The sequence below is a fragment of the Lutra lutra genome, chromosome 8, assembly GCF_902655055.1.
Source record: "Lutra lutra chromosome 8, mLutLut1.2, whole genome shotgun sequence".
Lineage (NCBI taxonomy): Eukaryota > Metazoa > Chordata > Mammalia > Carnivora > Mustelidae > Lutra > Lutra lutra.
Genome location: NC_062285.1, coordinates 22,031,671 through 22,054,741, shown reverse-complemented (window position 1 = coordinate 22,054,741; position 23,071 = coordinate 22,031,671). Strand labels below are relative to the sequence as shown.

The 23,071-nt window shown below is 37.2% G+C and overlaps 1 protein-coding gene across 3 annotated transcripts in view; it reads left to right on the top strand.

Annotated features, from left to right (window-relative positions):
- The first annotated feature begins 7,475 nt into the window (after positions 1 to 7,475).
- Positions 7,476 to 23,071, top strand: part of MRC1 (mannose receptor C-type 1) — a 122,579-nt gene continuing 106,983 nt past the window's right edge. The window contains exons 1-3 of one of the 3 annotated variants that reach the window (XM_047741190.1): positions 7,476 to 7,514; positions 14,968 to 15,248; positions 21,188 to 21,310. The gene's annotated coding sequence lies outside the window, so the exon portion shown is untranslated. Of the gene's footprint in view, positions 7,515 to 14,763; positions 15,249 to 21,187; positions 21,311 to 23,071 lie in introns of those variants that run through there. The other 2 variants (XM_047741189.1, XM_047741191.1) reach the window with 2 other exon arrangements.

Here is a 23,071-nt window from a genome sequence, read left to right as displayed (position 1 = left end):
CACAACCTAACCCTACACCTAAAGGAGCTGGAGAAAGAACAAGAAAGAAAGCCTAAACCCAGCAGGTGAAGAGAAATCATAAATATCAGAGCAGAAATCAATGAAATAGAAACAAAAAAAACAATAGAACAAATCAACGAAACTAGGAGCTGGTTCTTTGAAAGAATTAATAAGATTGATAAACCCCTGGCCAGACTTACCAAAAAGAAAAGAGAAAGGACCCAAATAAATAAAATCATGAATGAAAGAGGAGAGATCACAACGAACACCAAAGAAATACAGACAATTATAAGAACATACTATGAGCAACTCTACGCCAACAAATTTGAAAATCTGGCATGCATTCCTAGAGACATATAAACTACCACAACTGAACCAGGAAGAAATAGAAAGCCTGAACAGACCCATAACCAGTAAGGAGATTGAAACAGTCATCAAAAATCTCCAAACAAACAAAAGCCCAGGGCCAGACGGCTTCCCGGGGGAATTCTACCAAACATTTAAAGAAAAACTAATTCCTATTCTCCTGAAACTGTTCAAAAAAAAAAAAAAATAGAAATGGAAGGAAAACTTCCAAACTCATTTTATGAGGCCAGCATCACCTTGATCCCAAAACCAGACAAGGATCCCATCAAAAAAGAGAACTACAGACCAATATCCTTGATGAACACAGATGCGAAAATTCTCACCAAAATACTAGCCAATAGGATTCATCAGTACATTAAAAGGATTATTCACCACGACCAAGTGGGATTTATTCCAGGGCTGCAAGGTTGGTTCAACATCCACAAATCAATCAATGTGATACAACGCATTAATAAGAGAAAGAACAAGAACCATATGATACTCTCCATAGATGCTGAAAAAGCATTTGACAAAGTCCAGCATCCCTTCCTGATCAAAACTCTTCAAAGTGTATGGAGAGAGGGCACATACCTCAATATTATAAAGCCATCTATGAAAAACCCACTGCAAATATCATTCTCAATGGAGAAAAACTGAAAGATTTTCTGCTAAGTTCAGGAACATGGCAGGGATGTCCGTTATCACCACTGCTATTCAACATGGTACTAGAAGTCCTAGCCTCAGCAATCAGACAACAAAAGGAAATTAAAGGCATCCAAATCGGCAAAGAAGAAGTCAAACTATCACTCTTCGCAGATGATATGATACTATATGTGGAAAACCCAAAAGACCCCACTCCAACACTGCTAGAATTTGTACAGGAATTCAGTAAAGTGTCAGGATATAGAATCAATGCACAGAAATCAGTTGCATTTCTCTACACCAACAGCAAGACAGAAGAAAGAGAAATTAAGGAGTCAATCCCATTTACAATTGCACCCAAAACTATAAGATACCTAGGAATAAACCTAACCAAAGAGGCTAAAAATCTATACACAGAAAACTCTAAAGTACTCATGAAAGAAATTGAGGAAGACACAAAGAAATGGGAAAATGTTCTATGCTCCTGGATTGGAAGAATAAATATTGTGAAAATGTCTATGCTACCTAAAGCAATCTACACATTTAATGCAATTCCTATCAAAGTACCATCCATTTTTTCCAAAGAAATGGAACAAATAATCCTAAAATTTATATGGAACCAGAAAAGACCTCGAATAGCCAAAGGAATATTGAAAAAGAAAGCCAAAGTTGGTGGCATCACAATTCCGGACTTCAAGCTCTATTACAAAGCTGTCATCATCAAGACAGCATGGTACTGGCACAAAAACAGACACATAGATCAATGGAACAGAATAGAGAGCCCAGAAATGGACCCTCAACTCTATGGTCAACTCATCTTCGACAAAGCAGGAAAGAATGTCCAATGGAACAAAGACAGCCTCTTCAATAAATGGTGTTGGGAAAATTGGACAGCCACATGCAGAAAAATGAAATTGGATCTTTTCCTTACACCACACACGAAATAGACTCAAAATGGATGAAGGATCTCAATGTGAGAAAGGAATCCATCAAAATCCTCGAGGAGAACACAGGCAGCAACCTCTTCGACGTCAGCCGCAGCAACATCTTCCTAGGAACATCACCAAAGGCAAGGGAAGCAAGGGCAAAAATGAACTTTTGGGATTTTATCAAGATCAAAAGCTTTTGCACAGCAAAGGAAACAGTGAACAAAACCAAAAGACAACTGACAGAATGGGAGAAGATATTTGCAAATGACATATCAGATAAAGGGCTAGTGTCCAAAATCTATAAAGAACTTAGCAAACTCAACACCCAAAGAACAAATAATCCAATCAAGAAATGGGCAGAGGACATGAACAGACATTTCTGCAAAGAAGACATCCAGATGGCCAACAGACACATGAAAAAGTGCTCCATATCACTCGGCATCAGGGAAATACAATCAAAACCACAATGAGATACCACCTCACACCAGTCAGAATGGCTAAAATTAACAAGTCAGGAAATGACAGATGCTGGCGAGGATGCGGAGAAAGGGGAACCCTCCTACACTGTTGGTGGGAATGCAAGCTGGTGCAACCACTCTGGAAAACAGCATGGAGGTTCCTCAAAATGTTGAAAATAGAACTACCCTATGACCCAGCAATTGCACTGCTGGGTATTTACCCTAAAGATACAAACATAGTGATCCGAAGGGGCACGTGCACCCGAATGTTTATAGCAGCAATGTCTACAATAGCCAAACTATGGAAAGAACCTAGATGTCCATCTACAGACGAATGGATAAAGAAGATGTGGTATATATACACAATGGAATACTATGCAGCCATCAAAAGAAATGAAATCTTGCCATTTGCGACGACGTGGATGGAACTAGAGGGTATCATGCTTAGCGAAATAGGTCAATTGGAGAAAGACAACTATCATATGATCTCCCTGATATGAGGGATAGGAGATGCAACATGGGGGTTAAGGGGGTAGGAGAAGAGTAAATGAAACAAGATGGAATTGGGAGGGAGACAAACCATAAGTGACTCTTAATCTCACAAAACAAACTGAGGGTTGATGGGGGGAGGGGGGTTGGGGGGTTATGGACGTTTGGGAGGGTATGTGCTATGGTGAGTGCTGTGAAGTGTGTAAACCTGGCGATTCACAGACCTGTACCCCTGGGGATAAAAATATATGTTTATAAAAAATAAAATTAAATTAAATTTAAAAAATGGAAAATAGGGGTGCCTCGGTGGCTCAGTGGGTTAAGCCTCTGCCTTCGGCTCAGGTCATGATCTCAGGGTCCTGGGATTGAGTCCCACATCGGGCTCTCTGTTCAGCGGGAAGCCTGCTTCCCTCTCTCTCTCTCTGCCTGCCTCTCCGTCTACTTGTGATCTCTTTCTGTCAAATAAATAAATAAAATCTTTTAAAAAATGGAAAATAATATAAAATAAAATAAGTAAATAAAATCTTTAAAAAAAAAAAAAAGCACAATGTGCAGGTCAGATGATCGCAGCTTTTCCTCCTGCATCCCAGATCTTGTTTGTTCTCTGTGGTCTCCTGTCACTTTTAGGTTTTGCCAGGGCCCCTCTGCAAGGAGGGGTTAAATAAAGGGGGTTAAATAAAGAGGGTTAAATAAAGGGATTAAAAAGGAGTTAAATAAAAATGTTTTTAAACGTCCAAAAAAAAAATCTTAAGATTACCTCAGATTATAATTTTTAGTCAAGTTAGTATTAGGTTCAAAATGAGCAAATACACAGATTAAAGTTGTTCTGACTATTGATTCGTCAGGCATTTGACTGTCCCCCCTGAGCTTTCATAGATCCTAATTATAGCATTCTGTTAAGACTTTATGGATTTGCTTTTTTGAGTTCCCCATCAACGTTTAAATCCTTTATCTTGTTGACAAATGGATCTCTCACCTCATCTGTCAATCCAACAGGAACTTGTAATACTTATAACTCTTAAAAATGAGAATTGAAATAATTTATTTCAAATTATGCTTGATAATCTTTTTTAATTAAGGAAAACTTATGGTAAAGTAGTTGATTTGTAATGTTCTTAAATATGAAAATATTTTATATATACTTATATTGGAATTTATAGTGTGAACAGTGCTCAAACTCTAAGGTATTACTTATTTGAGTTTAGAATGCATTTTGTGTCTCATATTTGAATATGGATGTACCTGATATATTGGGAAGTCACAACACTTAATACAAATAGTAAAGTCATGTATGTGTAGTAGGAAGATTATTGAGTAACTAATTTAATATTTTATTTCAAGAGTATACACGTTTATAAAGTTCAAGTCTATTTTTTGTTACAATGCTTTTCAGTATTTTGTTTAATTAAAAAATTTTTAAATTGAAGAATAGTTGACATACAGTATTAATTTTAGGTGTATAATAGTAATTTGATATTTACATACATTACAAAATGATCACTATAATGAGTCTAGGTACCATCTGTCACCATACATAGCATTTATAATATTATTGACTACATTCCCTATGCTGTGTTTTATATCCCCATGACTTATTTATTTTATAACTTGAAATTTGTATCTTTAATCCCCTTCACCTGTTTCACCCATCCACCCACACCCTTCCTCTCTGGCAATTACCAGTTTGGTCTCTGTGTCTAAGAGTCTATTTCTTTGTTTTGTTTGTTCATTTGTTTTGTTATTTAGATTCCACATATAAATGAAATCATATGGTATTTGTCCTTCTCTGTCTGACTTATTTCACTTAGTGTAATACCATCAAGAACCATCCATGTTGTGGTAGATGGTGAGATTTCATTTTTTATGGCTGAATAATATTCCACGGTAATATATATCACATTTTAAAATTTATTCATATGTTGATGAACACTTAGGCTGCTTCTGTATCTTGGTTATTGTGAATAGTGCTACAATGAACCCAAGGGTGCACATATCTTTTGGAGTCAATGTTTCCATTTTCTTCTGATAAATACCCAGAGGTGGAATCACTGGGTTATATGGTAATCCTATTTTTAATTTTTTAGGACCCTCCATACTGTTTTCCATAATGGCTGTACAATATTACATACATTCCCACCAACAGATGTAGGTTCCCATTTCTCTACATTCTTACCCATGCTTATTATTTCTTTTCTTTTGAGTTCTAGCCATTCTTATTGGTGAGGTGATATTGTAGTTTTGATTTGCATTTCCCTGTTGGTTAGTGATGTTGAGCATCTTTTTGTGGTCTGCTGGCCATCTGTATGTCTTCTTTGGAAGATGCCTCTTCGTCTCCCTCCTTTGCCCATTTTTTTAATTAAATTGTTGTTGTTGTATGGTGTTGAGTTGTATTAGTTCTTTATGTATTCTGGATATTAATCTCTTATCAGATACATTATTGGCAAATATATTCTTCCATTCAGTAACTTGCCTTTTCATTTTGTTGATGGCTCTGTACAAAAGCTTTTTCATTTGATGTGGTCCTATTTGTTTAGTTTTACTTCTGTTGCCCTTGCCTGGGGAGACAGGTCCAAAAAAAATATTGCTAAGACTTATGTCCAAGATTTTACTGCCTCTGTTTTCTTTTAGGAATTTTACAGTTTTGGGTCTTAAATTAATGTCCTTAATTCATTTTGACTTTATTTTTGTGTATGGTTGAAAAAGTGGCCCAGTTTCATTCTTTTCCATGTAGCTGTCCAGTTTTCCCAACATTATTTATTGAAGAACATGTCTTTTTTCTCATAATATATTCTTGCCTCTTTTGCCATAGATTAATTGACCATGTAGTTGTGGGGGTTTTTCCTGGGCTCTCTGTTTTATTGTGTTGATTTGTGTGTCCATTTTTTGTGTGTGCACTTTAAAGTCAAGGAGCATGATGGCCTCCAAGTTTGTTCTTTTTCAAGACTGCTTTGGTTATTCAGGGACTTTTTTTTGCTTCCATACAAATTTTAGGACTATTTGTTCTATTTCTGTGAAAAATGCCATTGGTATTTTGATAGGATCACATTGATTCTATAGATTTCCTTGGTTCATATGGATACCTTAATAATATTACTTGTTCCAATTCTAGCTTTCTATTTGTTTGTGTCCTCTTCAATTACTTTCATCAACATCTCAAACAGTTTTTGGAGTATAATTCTTTCACTTCCTTGATTAAATAGGCATTTATACCTTTTTTGAGCCCGGCTAGCACCTTGAGAATTGTCATTCTGAACTCTGGATCTGACATATTACCAATGTCCCTATTGATTAAGTCCCTGCCCTTCAGTACTGCCTCTTGTTCTTGTTTTTGTGGTGAGTTTTTCTGCCTTGTCATTTTATCCAGATAAGAATATATGTAGGAGTGAATAAAATACTAAAAAAGGGTGGCAAAGCCCCCAGTAAAATGTGCTTTAACCAAATCAGAGGAGACCCCAAATCATGGGGGGGAAGAAAGGGGGTAAAAAGAAGTTCAGAAAAAAAAAAATTAAAAAGAGAGGAAAAAAAAGAAAAAAATATATATATTAGACTGGTGAATAGAACAGGTTCACCCACTTACTTTTGGGACTATTTTGGTCTCTTAGAAGAAACTACCTCCCCAAATTTTAAAGAATGAAAAACATATATAAGGGTAAACATGAAGAAGAGATGGAATATGACTATAAAGATGAAAAAAAATTTTTTTTAATTTCTAAAAAAGGAATTGATAAGATAAGTTGGTTGGGAGAATAAAGAAATAGAAAGTGGAGAGAATTTGCTCAGGCTGGAGACTAGAACAAAGCCCTGTGCTAGATTTAGGGTATATTTTGATCTATCAGAAGAAGTTGTATCCCAAATTTTTTTAGAAGAAAAAAAACCCTATGTGTATACAAAAAATAAAGTTAGATACAATGAAGAATAAAATGTGACTATAATAATGAAGGTTCAAAAAAGATTTTTTTGAAAGGTATTGTTATGATAAACTAGTTAAAAAACGTTAAAAGAGGAAAGGGTAAAACTTAAAGAAAATTTAGCAGAAGAAAAAAATAAAATTTAAAAAATTAATTAACTTTGCAAGACTAAAGAATCATGGGAAGAAAGCCATGAATTCCATGCTTTGCTTTCTCCTTCTCTGGAATTCTGCTGTTCTCCTTGGTAAGTGAACTTGGTCCTGGCTGGTTTTCTTGCTGATCTTCTTGGAGAGGGGCCTGTTATAATAATTCTCAAATGTCTTCGCCCGAGGCGGAATTGCACCGCCCTTACCAGGGGCCGGGCTAAGTAATACGCTCGGGTTCGCTTTCGGGAGCTTTTGTTCCCTGAACACTTTCCATAGAGTTCCAGAGGACAGGAATGAAGATGGTGGCCTCCCAATCTCTGGCCTGAAGGAGCCAAGAGCTCGGGGCCCCACTCCTCAGTGTGCCCTTGGAGAAAAGCTCTCTATCACTCCTGTCTCCCTGGTCTCTGGCTGCGCTCTGAGCTCACCCAGCCTGTGACCAAGCATCTCTGTCTCTGGCACACAGCCCAGCCTGGAGTTTTGTAACCCCGCAGATCCCTGAGCTCTTCCAGGGTAGTCGCCCGGGGTCTTGTGGGACCCCGGAGAGGGTCAGAGGCACAGAGGCACAGAGCAGTGACCTGTGCCACGGATCACGATAAGGTAACCCCGAGTTGAGAGCTCACTCCTCAGCTCCGTCTCTGTAGCCAGCTTTCCCGCTCTAATACCTGTGAGCTCTGTGACACTCAGACACCCCTGATCCTTCTGTGACCCCGTGGGACTTGAGGCCACACTGTCCCCACGTGAGCTTCACCCCTGTTTAGCCTCTGGAGCAATGTCTCCCTCATTGGAGCAGACTTTTAAAAGTTCTGACTTTGTGCTCCGTTGCTCTGCCACTTGCTGGGAGCCGGCCCCTCCCCCTGGGGTGTATCTTCCTGTAGCTTTGGACTCACTTCTCCGCTGGTCCTACCTTTCAGAAAGTGGTCGATTTTCTGTTTCTAGAATTGCTGCTCTTCTTCTCTTTGATCTCCTATTGGATTTGTAGGTGTTCAGAATGGTTTGATAAGCTATCTAGCTGATCTCCTGCTACCTGATGTCATCTCAGCCTGCAACTTCTCCGCCATCCTGACTCCTCCCTAAATAGACATTTTAAAAAGACTTCTTTGTTGATCCAGATGCCTTTTATTTCTTCTTGTTGTCTGATTGCTGAGGCCAGGACTTCTAGTACTATGTTGAATAGCAGTGATGATAGCGGACAGCCATGCCATGTTCCTGACCTTAGGGAAAAAGCTCTCAGTTTTTCCCCATTGAGAATGATATTTGCTGTAGGTTTTTCACAGATGGCTTTAATGATGTTGAAGTATGTATCCTCTATTCCTTCACTTTGAAGAATTTTGATCAGGAAAGGTTGCTGTACTTTGTCAAATGCTTTTTCAGCATCTGTTGAGAGTATCATATGGTTCTTGTTCTTTTTTTATTAATGGGTGTTTCACACTGATTGATTTGTGGATATTGAACCAAACTTGCAGCCCAGCAATGAATCCCACTTGGTCATGGGGAATGATCCTTTTAATGTACTTTGAATCCTATTGGCTAGTATTTTGGTGAGAATTTTTGCACCCATGTTCATCAAGGATATTGGTCTGTAATTCTCCTTTTTGATGGGGTCTTTGTCTGGTTTTGGGATCAAGGTAATGCTGGTCTCATAAAATGAGTTTGGAAGTTTTCCTTCCTTTTCTATTTTTTGGAACAGTTTCAGGAGAATAGGTATAAATTTTTCTTTAAATGTTTGGTAGAATTCCCCTGGGAAGCCATCAGGCGCTGGGCTCTTGTTTGTTGGGAGATTTTTGATGACTGCCTCAGTCTCCTTACTGGTTATGGGTCTGTTCAGGTTTTCTATTACTTTCTAGTTCAGTTTTCATAGTTTATATGTCTCTAGGAATGCATCCATTTCTTCCAGATTGTCAGATTTGCTGGCGTATAGTTGCTCATAATATGTTCTTTATAATTGTTTGTGTTTCTTTGGTGTTGGTTGTGATCTCTTCTCTTTCATTCATGATTTTATTTGGGTCCTTTCTCTTTTCATTTTGATAAGTCTGGCCAGGGGTTTATCAATCTTACTAATTCTTTCAAAGAACCAGCTCCTAGTTTCATTGATTTGTTCTATTGTTCTTTTGGTTTCTATTTTATTGATTTCTGCTCTGATCTTTATTGTTTCTCTTCTCCTGCTGGGTTTAGGTTTTCTTTGTTGTTCTTTCTCCAGCTCCTTTAGGTGTAGGGTTAGGTTGTGTACTTGAGACCTTTCTTGTTTCTTGAGAAAGGCTTTTATTGCTCTACACTTCCCTCTCAGGACAGCCTTTGCTGTGTCCCAAAGATTTTGAACAGTTGTGTTTTCATTTTCATTTGTTTCTATAAATTTTTTCAATTCTTCTTTAATTTCCTGGTTGACCCATTCATTCTTTAGTAGGATGCCCTTTAGTCTCTATGTATTTGAGTTCTTTCCAACTTTCTTTTTGTGGTTGAGTTCTAGTTTCAGAGCACTGTGATCTGAAAATATGCAGGGAATGATCCTAATCTTTTGGTACTTGTTGAAATTGAGACCCAGGATGTGATCTATTCTGGAAAATATTCCATGTGCACTAGAGAAGAATGTGTATTCTGTTATTATGTTCTGAATATATCTGTGATGTCCATCTGGCCCAGTGTGTCATTTAAAGCCTTTATTTCCTTTTGATCTTTTGTTAGATGATCTGTCCATTTCAGTGAGGAGGGTGGGTGTTAATGCCCCCTACTATTATTGTATTATTGCCGATGTTTCTTTGGTTTTGTTATTAATTGGTTTATATAATTGTCTGCTTCCATGTTAGGGGCATAGATGTTTAAAATTGTTTCATCTTGTTGGACAGACCCTTTAAGTATGATATAGTGTCCCTCCTCATCTCTTATTATAGTCTTTGGCTTAAAATCTAATTTATCTGATATAAGGATTGCCACCCAGGCTTTCTTTTGATGTTCATTAGCATGGTAAATTGTTTTCCATCCCCTCACTCTAAATCTGGAGGTGTCTTTGGATCTAAAATGAGTTTCTTGCAGACAGCATATTGATGGGTCCTGTTTTTTTAATCCATTCTGATACCCTGTGTCTTTTGATTGGGCATTTAGCCCATTTACATTCAGGGTAACTATTGAAAGATATGAATTTAGTGCCATTTTATTGCCTGTAATGTGACTGTTACTGTATATTGTCTCTGTTCCTTTGTGGTCTGTAACTTTTAGGCTCTCTCTTTGCTTAGAGGACCCTTTCAATATTTCCTGTAGGTCTGGTTTGGTGTTTGCGAATTCTTTTAGTTTTTGTTTGTCCTGGAAGCTTTTTATCTGTGCTTCTATTTTCAATGACAGCCTAGCTAGATATAGTATTCTTGGCTGCATATTTTCCTCATTTAATGCTCTGAATATATCATGCCAGTCCTTTCTGACCTGCCAGGTCTCTGTGGATGGGTCTGCTGTCAATCTATATTTCTACCGTTCTTTGTTACAGACCTCTTGTTCTGAGTTGCTTTCAGGATTTTCTCTTTGTCACTGAGACCTGTAAGTTTTACTAATAGATGATGGGTTGTTGACTTCTTTTTACTGATTTTGAGGGGAGTTCTCTATGCCTCCCATATTTTGATGCTTGTTCCCTTTGCCATATTAGGGAAATTCTCTACTATAATTTGCTCCAATATACCTTCTGGCCCTCTTTCTTTCTTCTTCTTCTGGGATCCCCATTATTCTAATATTGTTTTGTCTTATGGTATCGCTTATCTCTCAAATTCTCCCCTCGTGATCCAGTAGTTGTTTATCTCTCTTTTGCTCAGCCTCTTTATTCTCCATCATTTGGTCTTCTATATCACTAATTTTCTCTTCTGTCTCATTTATCCTAGCAGTTAGAGCCTCCATTCTTTATTGTACCCCCTTAATAGATTTTTTAATTTCAACTTAGTTAGATTTTAGTTCCTTTATTTCTCCAGAAAGGGATTTTATTTCTCCAGAAAGTGATTCTCTAGTATCTTACATGCTTTTTTTTTTAAAGCTCAGCTAGCACCTTAATAATCATCATTCTGAGCTCTAGTTCTTACATCTTACTAATGTCCTTATTGATTAGGTCCCTAGCCATCAGTACTGCCTCTTGTTCTTTCTTTTGAGGTGGGTTTTTCCACCTTGTGGAAAAACGTTCCCCTATTTCATCCAGATAAGAATAGGTGAATGAGAGAACAAAATACTAAAAGGGTAGCAATGACCCCAGAAAAATATACAGTAACCAAATAGGAAGAGACCCAAAACTGGGGGAGAAAGAAAGGAGAAAAAAAAATCTATCTAGATATATCTATATCTCTCTCTCTATATATAGTGAATTGAACAGAGCTACACACTTGATTTTGGTTGTATTTTGCTCTGTTAGAAGAAACTGCCTCCCAGAATTTTAAAGAAAGAAAAACTTATATATATACACAAAAATAAGGGGTAAACACAATGAAGAGATGGAATATGACTGCAAAGATGAAAATTAAAAAAAGATTCTAAAAAAGGAATTGATAAGATAAGAAGTTGGTTGGAAAAAAAAAAGAGGGAAAGAATATGATCAGGCTGGAGACTAGAACAAAGCCATGTGCTTGATTTAGGGTATATCTTGATCTATTAGAAGAAACTGTATCCCAAAATTTTAAAGAAATAAAAACCTGTAAGTATACAAAAAATAAGTTTAAATACAATGAAGGGATAGAATATGACTATAACAATGAAATTTTTAAAAGATTTTTTAAAGGTATTGATAAGATAAAATAGTTAAAAAGGGTTAAAGTAGGAAAGGAAAAATTAGAAAAAATAGAATAAGAAAAAAATAAAATTTTAAAAATTTAACTTTGAAAGACTAAAAAAAACATCGGAAGGGTGCCTGAGTGGCTCAGTGGGTTAAAGCTTCTGCCTTCGGTTCAGGTCATGAACCCAGGGTCCTGGGATCGAGCCCCACATTGGGTTCTCTGCTCAGCAGAGAGCCTGCTTCTTCCTCTCTCTTTGCCTGCTTCTCTGCCTCCTTGTGATCATTGTCTGTCAAATAAATAAATAAATAATCTTAAAAAATAAATAAATAAAAAGCCATGGGAAAAAAAGCCGTGAATTCTCTGTGCTGTATTCCCGTAGCTCTGAAGTTTTGCAGTTCTCACTGATTAGTGAACTTGGTCTTGGCTGGATATTCTTGCTGATCTTCTGGGGGAGGGGCCTGTCACCATGATTCTCAAATGTCTTTGCCTAAGACAGAATTGCACCACCCTTGCCAGGGGCCAGGCTAAGCAATCTGCTCAGGTTTGCTCTCGGGAGCTTTTGTCCCCTGAATGCTTTCCGTACAGATTTGGAGGACGGGAATGAAAATGGCGACCTCCCAGCCTCCAATCCCAGAGGATCTGAGAGCTCGCAGGTCCCACTCTTCAGTGCACCCTCAGAGAAGAGCAGTGAATACCTGCCATCTCTGTGGTTTCCAGCCACACCCTGAGCTCACCTCGCTGACGGAACATTTCTATCTCTGGTGCTGGGCCCTGTTTGGAGTCTCCAAACCCAGCAGATTCTTGCCATTTGCTCCCTCGTTACTCCTTCCGGGATCTACCAATTGTTGGGTCCTTCCTCGAAGAGCAGTGGCCTGACTGTGCCTCAGATCATGGTTTAAGGTAACCCTGAGCTGAGAGCCCACTGCTCAGCTCCATCTCTGCCTCTGGCTTCCCCGCTCTGTTATCTGGGTGCTCTATAACCCTCAGATACCCCTGGTCTCTTTGTGACCCTGAGACCACACTGTCCCTGCAAGGGCTCCACCCCCCAACTGAGCCTCTGGAACAATGTCCTTCAGTGGAACAGACTTCTGAAAGTTCTGATTTTGTGCTTTGCTGCTCCACCACTTGCTGGGGGCCAGCCCCTCCCCCCAACGCCCTCTCTTTCCACTTGCTGCTTTAGATTCACTTCTCTGCATGTCCAACCTTGCAGAAAGTGGTCACTTTTCTGTTCCTAGAATTGCCGCTCTTCTTCTCTTCAATCTCCTGTTGAGTTTGTAGGTTTTCAGAATGGTTTGATAGCTATCTAGCTGGACTCCTGGGACCCAATGATATGAGGAGCATGTTTCCTTCTCCTCCTCTATCTTTCTCCTCCCTACCCTTAATCTTTTCTCTTTGTTTTGATGATTTTCTATAGGTTATGTTTGAAATTCTTTCTCCTTATTTTTTGGGTGTCTCTTGTAAGGTTTTGGTTTGTTGTCACCATGAGATTTATATTCAACACCCTTTGTATATACAAGTCTATTTATTTATTTTTTTTTAAATTTTATTTATTTATTTGACAGAGAGAGATCACAAGTAGACGGAGAGGCAGGCAGAGAGAGAGAGGGAAGCAGGCTCCCTGCTGAGCAGAGAGCCCGATGCGGGACTCGATCCCAGGACCCCGAGATCATGACCTGAGCCGAAGGCAGCGGCTTAACCCACTGAGCCACCCAGGCGCCCCTATACAAGTCTACTTAAGTTGATGGACTGTAAGTTTGAACATGTTCTAAAAGAGCTGCATTTTTACTCTTTCCCCCATGTTTTATGTATTTGATGCCATATTTTACATCATTTTATTTTGTGTATCCCTTAATTAATTATTATAATTATAATTGATTTTACCACTTTTGGTCTTTTAACATTCATACTAGCTTTATAAGGTTTATCCACTACCTTACCTATGTGTTTGCTTCTACCAGTAAGATTTTTCCTTTCATAATTTTTTTTTTTTTACTTCTAGTAATAGTCTTTTCTTTTCCATCTAAAGAATTTCCTTTAACATTTCCTGAAAGGCCAGATTAGTGGTGACAAATTTTAATTTTTGTTTCTTTGGAAAGCTCTTTATTTGTCTTTCAGTTCTGGATGATAACCTTACTGGGTAGAGTATTTTTGGTTGTATGTTTTTTTACCCCTTTCAGCAGTTTGACTATATTGTGCCAGTTCCTTTTGGACTGTAAAGTTTCTGCCAAAATATGAGCTGATAGTCTTAGAGGGGTTCAATTGTACATGACAAGATGTTTTTCTCTTGCTACTTTTAAGAGTCTTCCTTCAACCTTAACTTTTGACATTTTAATTATTATGTGTCTTGGTGGGAACTTCTTTGGGTTCATCTTGTTCGGGACTCTCTGTGCTTTATGAACTTGGATGTCTGTTTCCTTTCCCAGGTTTGGGAGGTTTTCAGCTATTATTTCTTCAAATGAGTTTTCTGCTCCTTTTGTCTTCTATTTCCAGAATCCCTATAATAAAAAGAAAAAAAATAGCATGGTTGATTTTGTTTCAGAGGTTAAACTATTCTCTTTTTTAATTTTCTTTTTGTTGTTCACTTTGGATGATTTCAACTACCCTGTCTTCTGGATTACTGATCTGTTCTTCCGTATCCTATAATCTGATGTTGATTCCCTTTAGTGTATTTTTCATTTCAGTTATTGTATTCTTCAGCTTGGCTTGGTTCATTTTTATATTCTTTATCTCCTTATTGGAGTTTTCACTGTCTTCATTCATTCTCTCCCTAGTTCAATAACCATGTTTTTGACCATTACCTCCAATTCTTTTTCAGACAGATGGCTTATCTTCATTTCATTCACTACTTTTTCTGTAGTTTTGTCTTGTTTGTTTGTTTGTTTGTTTGTTTTGTTTTGTTTGGAAAATATTCCTGTATTTCCTCATTTTGCCCGACTCTCTCTTTTGGTGTCTATGTATTAGGTAGATCAGCTTCATCTCCTGGGCTTGAAGAAGTGGCTTTATGCAGATGTTCTGGGAGGCTCAGAAGTACAATCCTCCCAGTCACTAGAACTAAGTGCTCCAGAGGTGTCCCCTGAGTGGTCTGCATGTACCCTCCTATTATGGCTCTGCTATGACTGGTGGGCAAGCCTGGCCCCAGTATGGCTGATTAAGAGGCCAACTGTGGCTACTTTGGGCATTCTTGTGTTTGAAGTTGGCTGAAGGCCCAGCTATGGGTACACCACACTGCTGTACCTGCACTGGGAATGTGCTTCAGTTTCTCACAAAGAGACATTAATTCATGAACTCTAAATCATGCTTCTCCATGTATTTTTCAGGACTGTCATGAATGACCGTGGTAGCCCATGGAAAGGGCACCCCTTTAGGTTTACCAGTGAACAACCCACACGTCCTTTTGCAATGCCCTTGAAAAAAAGAAACTTCCTCCAATATGCGTTCCCTGCTTGGTGAGTGTTGACCCAGAAGATACAACCAAGCTGAAGAATAGGAAAAGGAAAGAGTTTTGCCTGCAACAAGTAAGAAGAACATCAGGGATTTTTCCAAGGTTGGAGAGACAGACAAGGAGTCACAGCTTCCTAAAAGAGATACCAGCACCCAGGTAGGAAAACCTCAGATGTAACTGATGAATTGTTGAAGGCTCTGTGTAGATAACTGAGTTAAAAGCTCCAGAGGGACCCAGTCATAGGAACTCCCCATAATACTGTGAGATTAACCTCCAGGAGCTTGATCAAGTTTCCATAGTAAATATTGGGGAAAAAATTCCCTCATGCTTCCACCAGGGGGAAGAGAAAAGGAACCTATTTGAAATAATTCAGGGGAAGCTAGCTAACCAGAACCTAATATGCTGGGGTGATCATCAGAGTCTAGCTGAGGGACACTGAGCCTATTTTGGCCCACTCTAGCTATCTTGTTGACTTAAGATGGGAGAGAAAACAAAACAAAGCAAAACAGGGAAACTCTTGTGAAGTTCACAGTCCAGAGGCATAGACTGCCTAAAGACTGAGACCTGGTCATAAATTATAAAATGCTGCCCTCTGAAACACACACGTTTCACCAGAACACTACTAAAGGCCTAGTTACAGAAGTTCCTTTTTCCTGGTATACCATGTCCAGCTATCAAGAAAAAATTAGCAGGCATACCAACAGGCAAAAAACAAAACAAAACAAACAAACAAACAAAACCCCCCAAACCTGAAGAGATAGAACAAGCATCAAAACCAGACATGTCAGGGATGTTAGAATCCTCAGACCAAGAATTTAAGACAACTAGAGTTAATATGATAAGGGCTCAAATGGTTAAAGTAGAGAGCATGCAAGAACAGATGGGCAGTGCAACCAGAGAAATGGAAATCCCAAGAAGGAATCAAAAAAAGAAATGCTAGAAATAAAAAACTGTGTAGCAGAAATGAAGACTGCATTCAGTAGACTTACTAGTAGATTGAATACAGCTGAGGAAGGAATCTCTGCATTAAAGGATTTAGCAATAGAATCTTTGAAATCAAAGAAAATGAAGTCTAAAAAAAAAAATGGAACAGAGTACCCAAAAACTGTGGACAGCTGCAGAAGGCATAAGTCATGAGTAATAGGAATACTAGAACTGGAGAAAGAGAGAAAGGAACTAAAGAAGTATTTGAAACAATAATGACTAAGAATTTCCCCAAATTACTGTGAGACACCAAACCCACAGATCCAGAATGCTCGGAAAACACCAAACAAGATAAATGGCAAAAGAATTACACCTCAGGATATCATTTTCAAATTATAGAAAAGTCAAAGATGAAATACCCTGAAAGAAGCCAGAGGGGGAAAAACCACCTTATCTCTAACACCCACCTTCTCAGAAACCATGTAAGCAAAAGAGAGAACAGTGAAATACTTAAGGGTTAAGAGAAAAAAGCTACCAACCTAGAATTCTGTACCCTGTGAAATCATTCTTCAAAGGTGTGGAGAAATAAAGACTTTCTTAGACTTACAAAAATTGAGGAAGTCTGTTGCCAGTAGATCTGTCTTACAAGAAATGTTTAAAGAAGTCCTTAGAGAGAAAGAAAAAAATGAATCAGAAACTGAGATACACAAAGAAAGGAAGAGCATCAGAAAATGGATAGATGAAGGAAAATAAAAATTAAAAAAAAATTTGTAACTGACCTAATGAGTAACAGTTTGTTCAAAATAATAATAGCAACAATGTAATTATGTATGCATATGTATATATCATATATACATATATATTTATTACATGCTTTATACAAATACATGTAAATAAAGTGAGTGACAGCAATGATACAAGTGATGGGAGGAAAGAATTAGGAATTTTTTTAAATTTTAAGATACCTTCATGGTAACTGGTATAGCATTATTTGAAACTGTACTTGGATTAGCTGTAAAAATGTGTTGCAAACTTCAGGACAGTCACTAAAAACGTTTAAAAAAGGAAGAATAACAGACACCCTGAGAAAGGAGACAAAATGGAGTCATATAAAATGCTCAATTAATACCATAAATGGCAGAAAAAGAGTGAAAGACAAAAAGAACAAAGAAAACAGCAATACATATGATAGATATGAATCCAACTTTATCAATAATCACTCTGAATGTCATTGGTCTAAATACACCACTTAAAAGACAGAGATTGTCAGGAAAGCCTGGATGGCTGAGCTCTGCCTATGGCTTAGGTCATGATCTCGGAGTCATGGGATGAAGCCCTGCCTGAGGCTCCCTGCTCAGCCTGAGGTCTGCTTCTCCCTTTGCCCCTCCCCCTGCTCATGTGCACGTGCATGCTCTTTCTTTCTCTCAAATGAATAAATGAAATCTTAAAAAAAAAAGTTGGAGATGGTCAGAGTGGATCAAAAAGTATGACCCAGCTATCTGGTCTATAAGAAACCCACTTTAAATATAAGGACACATTATAGATAAAAAGTAAATGGATGGAGAAAAACATGTTTACACTAACAACAAAAACAAAAAGTGGTAGTAGCTATATTAATTTTGGAAAGAGAAGACAGCAAAGTAAGGAAAGTTACCAGGATTAAGGAAGGTATTCCATAATGTAAAGGGTGGCTATCTCAAGGAGACATGAAAATTCTTAACATGTAGGCAACCTAAAAACAGAGCATCAAACCACATGAGTCAAAAACTGCAATAGATAAATCCATTATAGTCAAAGACTTCAACACCCCTGTTCAGAGATGGACATTCCAACAGGCAGAAGTAAGGGCATAGTTGAACTCAACAACACTATCAATCATACTACAAAGCTCTGATAAAAAATATCAAAGGAGAACTAAATAAATGGAGAGACATTTCACGTTCATGGATAGGAAGACTCAATATTGTCAAGATGTCAGTTCTTCACAACTTGATCTAGAGATTCAGTGCAATCCCAATGAAAGTTATCACAAGTTATTTTGTGGATATTGACAAACTGATTCTAAGTTTATATGGAGAGATAAAATCTTCAGAAGAGACAACACAGTATTGAAGGAGAAGAGCAATGTTGGAGAATTGATACTACCCACTCAAGACTTACTATAAAGCTACAATATAGTATTGACAAAACAATAGACAAACAGATCAATAGAATATAGGATAGAGAGACCAGAAATAAAGCCACACAAAAATAGTCAACTGATCTTTGAAAAAGGAACAAAATTAATAAAATGAAGAAAGGATAGTCTTTTCAACAAATGGTGTATGAACTACTAGACATCCACATGTAAAACATTAATCTGTATATAGACCTTACATCCTTCACAACAACTAAATCAAGATGGATTATATATCTAAATGGTAAATATGAAACTATGAAACTCTTAGAAGATAATAGGAGAAAACCTAGATGACCTTGGATATAGTGATGCTTTTTTAGGTATAACATCAAAGGCATGATCCATACAGAAATAATTGATGAGCTTGATTCCATTAAATTAAAAAGCCTCTGATTCATGAAAGACAATGTCAAAATTGGAATACAAACCAGAGACTGGAAGAAAATAATTGCAAAATTTGTATCTGATAAAGATTGCTACCCAAAGTATACAAAGAACCCTTAAAACTCAACACTAAGAAAACAAGCAACCCTGAAGACAAACCACAAGAGACTCTTGACTCTGGGAAACAAACTGAGGGTTGCAGAAAGGGAGGTGGGTGGGGAACTAGGGTAACAGGGTGATGGGCAGTAAGAAAAGCACGTAATGTGATGAACACTGAGTGTTATATGCAACTAATGAATCACTGAACATTTTATCAGAAACTAATGATGTACTATATGTTGTTGGCTTATGGAATTTAGATTAAAAAGAAAAGAAAACAAGCAACCTAATTAAAAAATGGAAAAGGACCTCACCAAATGAATAGACACCTCACAGATGGCAAGTTTACATACAAAGAGATGTTCCAGATCATATGTCATCAGGGAAATGCAAATTAAAACTACAATGAGATACCACTACACCTCAATTAGAAGAGCCAAAATCAAAAAAAACTGGCGAGAACAAATGCTGCGGAGGATGTGGAACAGAAGAAATTGTCGTTCATTGATGACAGGAATGCAAAATGGTATAGATACTTTGAAAGATAGAAAGATGGTTTCTTATGAAAATAAACATAGTCCTACAATACCATCCAGCAATCAGGCTTCTTGTCATTTACCCAAAGGAGCTGGAAACTTATGTCAACACAAAAGCTTGAATGTGGTTATTTTTAGCAACTTTATTTATTCATAATTGTCAAAACTTGGAAGCAAGAAAGATGTCCTTTTGCAGGTAAATAGGTAGGCAAAATAGTTAAATAAACTATGGAAATTCTGATAATGGAATATTATTCAGCACTAAAAAGAAATGAGCTAACATGCCAGGAAAAGCCATGAATGAAACTTATCTGAATATTACTAAATATAAGAAGCCAGTTTGAGAAGGTTGCATGCTGTATGATTCAAACTATATGACATTCTAGAAAAGGCAAAACTACAGAGACAATATAAGATGAACAGGCAGAATACAGAGGATGACTGTAATGGAGAAGGTTATGTACATGTGAGGGCAGGGGAGTAAATGGGAAATTTCCATACCTTCCTCTCAATTTTATTGTAAACTAAGTGTCCTAAAAAATAATCTTAAAAAAAAAGCAATGTAGCCTTAAATATATAAAAAATGATTTTATATGTGTTCAGGATAATATTTACTGTAATAATATTTGCTGTGAAGTTTTCATTTATATATATAAATCTTAATTTTTCAGGATGTGCCTATTTAAAAAATCATAATTTCTCATGCATTGAAATTAAAATATTAATAGATTTTCCAGAAATCTCTTCCTTCTCTACAGTGTATTTCTTTCCTTTTTTCTTTAAGATTTAGATACCTAAGAGAGTAGAATTTCTAGAATATTTCAGTGAATAGATATAACATTTACATTCTATATTGCTAAATATGATAGGTAACATTACCTATTTGTGTAGTTCTGGAAAAGAAATCTAATGTTCTTATGTTTTGGCTTCCAACTATAAAGTCTTGGTTGTTTTCAGACCATAAAGTACATTTTTAATCTTATTCTTACATTTTTTTCCCAAATATTAAATGGGTCAAATAACATTCTAATTAAGTTATTTTGTAAAATTAAATAAGTTTATTATAAAAATGTGTGCAGTGCCAAACAAAAGAAAACATAACACCAATTGGAGAACTGTAAAACTCAGGCCCTCAAATAATCTGCATATATATACTGTAAATTGTGATCAATCTATTCTATCTGAAGACAAATTTTAGATAAATAATCCAGTACAATAATTTTTTTTTATTGCAGTAAGGCAATTGTTTTCTAGTAAACTGCAAATGCATTACTGGTATTTTGACATATTTTGGTAAAGATCAGAACATGTGAGGAATAAGAACATAAAGAAACAGTGTTCCATCCTTTAAATTTTTTTTTTAAAGATTTTATTTATTTATTTGACAGAGAGAAATCACAAGTAGGCAGAGAGGCAGGCAGAGAGAGAGGAGGAAGCAGGCTCCCTGCTGGGCAGAAAGCCCGAGGTGGGGCTTGAACCCAGGACCTGGGATCATGACCTGAGCTGAAGGCAGCGGCTTAACCCCCTGAGCCACCCAGGTGCCCCAATCCTTTAAATTTTTAAGTTTATACTCAGCTGCATCATTATATCTTCTTTTTTTTCTGGGTCATAATTATTTTGATACCATTTGAACCAATTTGCCCATCAAAAGATAGTCTTGCTTAAAACAAACTTCTGAATCAGTTGCCAGTTTTTTTTTTTTTTAAAGATTTTATTTATTTGTCAGAGAGAGAGGAGAGCGAGCGAGCACAGGCAGACAGAATGGCAGGCAGAGGGAGAAGCAGGCTCCCCGCCAAACAAGGAGCCCGATGTGGGACTCGATCCCAGGACGCTGGGATCATGACCTGAGCCGAAGGCAGCTGCTTAACCAACTGAGCCACCCAGGCGTCCCTCAGTTGCCAGTTTTAACCATGGAAAATGATAGAACAGTTTACAAAAAATGTGTTGAGCTAATTTTCTTGGAACTGTTTCAGGGCAAAAGAGTCACCAAGTTCATCTTTTATGGAATTGAGTGGGTGTGAAGTACGTGATGCTTGGGAAAGAGAATGTCTAGGAGGAAATCAAATAGTTCAGCAATTATCTTGGCAATTAAAAAAGTAAGGATTTTCTTAATTTTATAGAAATACTTCATTAGCTTGAAGGAAGTGCTAGTTAAAAGCTACCACTATTGGGGTCCCTGGGTGGCTCAGGGGGTTAAGTGGTTGCCTTCAGGTCAGGTCATGATCCCAGGTCCTGGGATTGAGCCCAGCATCAGGCTCCCTGCTTAGTGGAGAGCCTGCTTCTCCCTCTCCCTCTCCCCGCTGTTCTGCCTTCTTGTGATCTCTCTCTCTCTCTCTGTGTCAAATCAATAAAATCTTAAAAAAAAAAAAAGCTACCACTATCATCAACAGTTAAGCAAAAACCAGAACCAAAACTTAGTAGAAAAATATGGTAACAGATTTTATTTTAATGTAATAAAATATATGTAACATAAAATTTCCCACTTTAACCCTTTTTATGTGTACAATTAAGGAGCTTTGAGTATGTTCACAATGTTGTATAATTATCACCACTACCTATTTTTAGAAGGTTTCATCATCTCAAACAGAAACTCTGTACCCACTAAACAATAAAATTCACTTTCCCTTCATCACTTGTCCCTGGTAGCCTCTATTCTTTCTGTCTCTATGAATTTCCCTGTTCTACATACAACATATAAGTGGAATCATACAATATGTGCCCTTTTGTGCCTGGATTATTTCACTTACCATAATGTTTTCAAGGTTGTACTTGTCATAGCAGGAATCAGATTCCTTTTTATGATTGAATATTCCATTGTGTGTGTATGACAAACACTACATTTTGTTTATCCATTCACCTGCTGATAGGTGAATAGGGTTGCTTCTATCTTTTGGCTAGTACAAACAATGCGGCTATGAACATTGCTGTACAAAAAATATCTGTTTTAATCTTTGTTTTCAGTTCTTTGAATATATACCTAGAAGTGGAATTGTTAGATAATATGACAATGATATGTTTAGCTTTTTGAGGAATGGCTGAACTATTTTTCACAGTGGCTATATCATTTTATGTTCCCTCCAGCAGTGCCTAAGGGGTCCAGTTTCTCCACATCTTCACCATTGCTTATTATTTTCTGTTTTCATTTTCTGATAGCAGCTATACCAATGGGTGTGAAGTGGTATGCCATGGTGGTTTTGTTTGTGCTTCCCTAATGACTAGTGATGTTGAACATCTTTTCATGTGCTTATTGGCTATTTGTGTGTCTTCTTTGGAGAAATGTCTGCTCAAGCTCATTGTCATTTTTAAAATTGATTGTGTTGTTGTTGCTATTGACTTCTACTTCTATATATATTATGGTTATTAATCCCTTATCAGATATATGATTTGCAAATAGTGTCTCCCATTCTCTAGATTGTCTTTTCACTTTTTCGATTGCATCCTTTGATGTACAATTTAAAAAAAATTTTTTGAAGCCCAATTTATCTATTTTTTTCTTTCATTGTCTGTGCTTTTGGTGTTATCCACCTCCACTCCCCAAAACTCATTGCTGAATCCAATGGCATGAAGATTTTCCCTGATGTTTTCTTCTAAAAGTTTTATAGTTTTAGCTCTTGACTTTAGGTTTTTGATCCATTTTGAGTTAATTTTTGTATATGGTATAAGGTAAAGGCCCAATTTCATTCTTTTGTATGTGGAGATACAGTTTTCCCAACACCATTTATTGAAAAGACTATCTTTCTCCACTGAATGGTCTTGGCACCCTTGTGAAAAATCAATTGGCCACATGTGTGAGAATTGATTTCTGGACTTTCTATTCTGTTCTATTGGTCTTTATGTTTCCCCTATGACAGCACCAC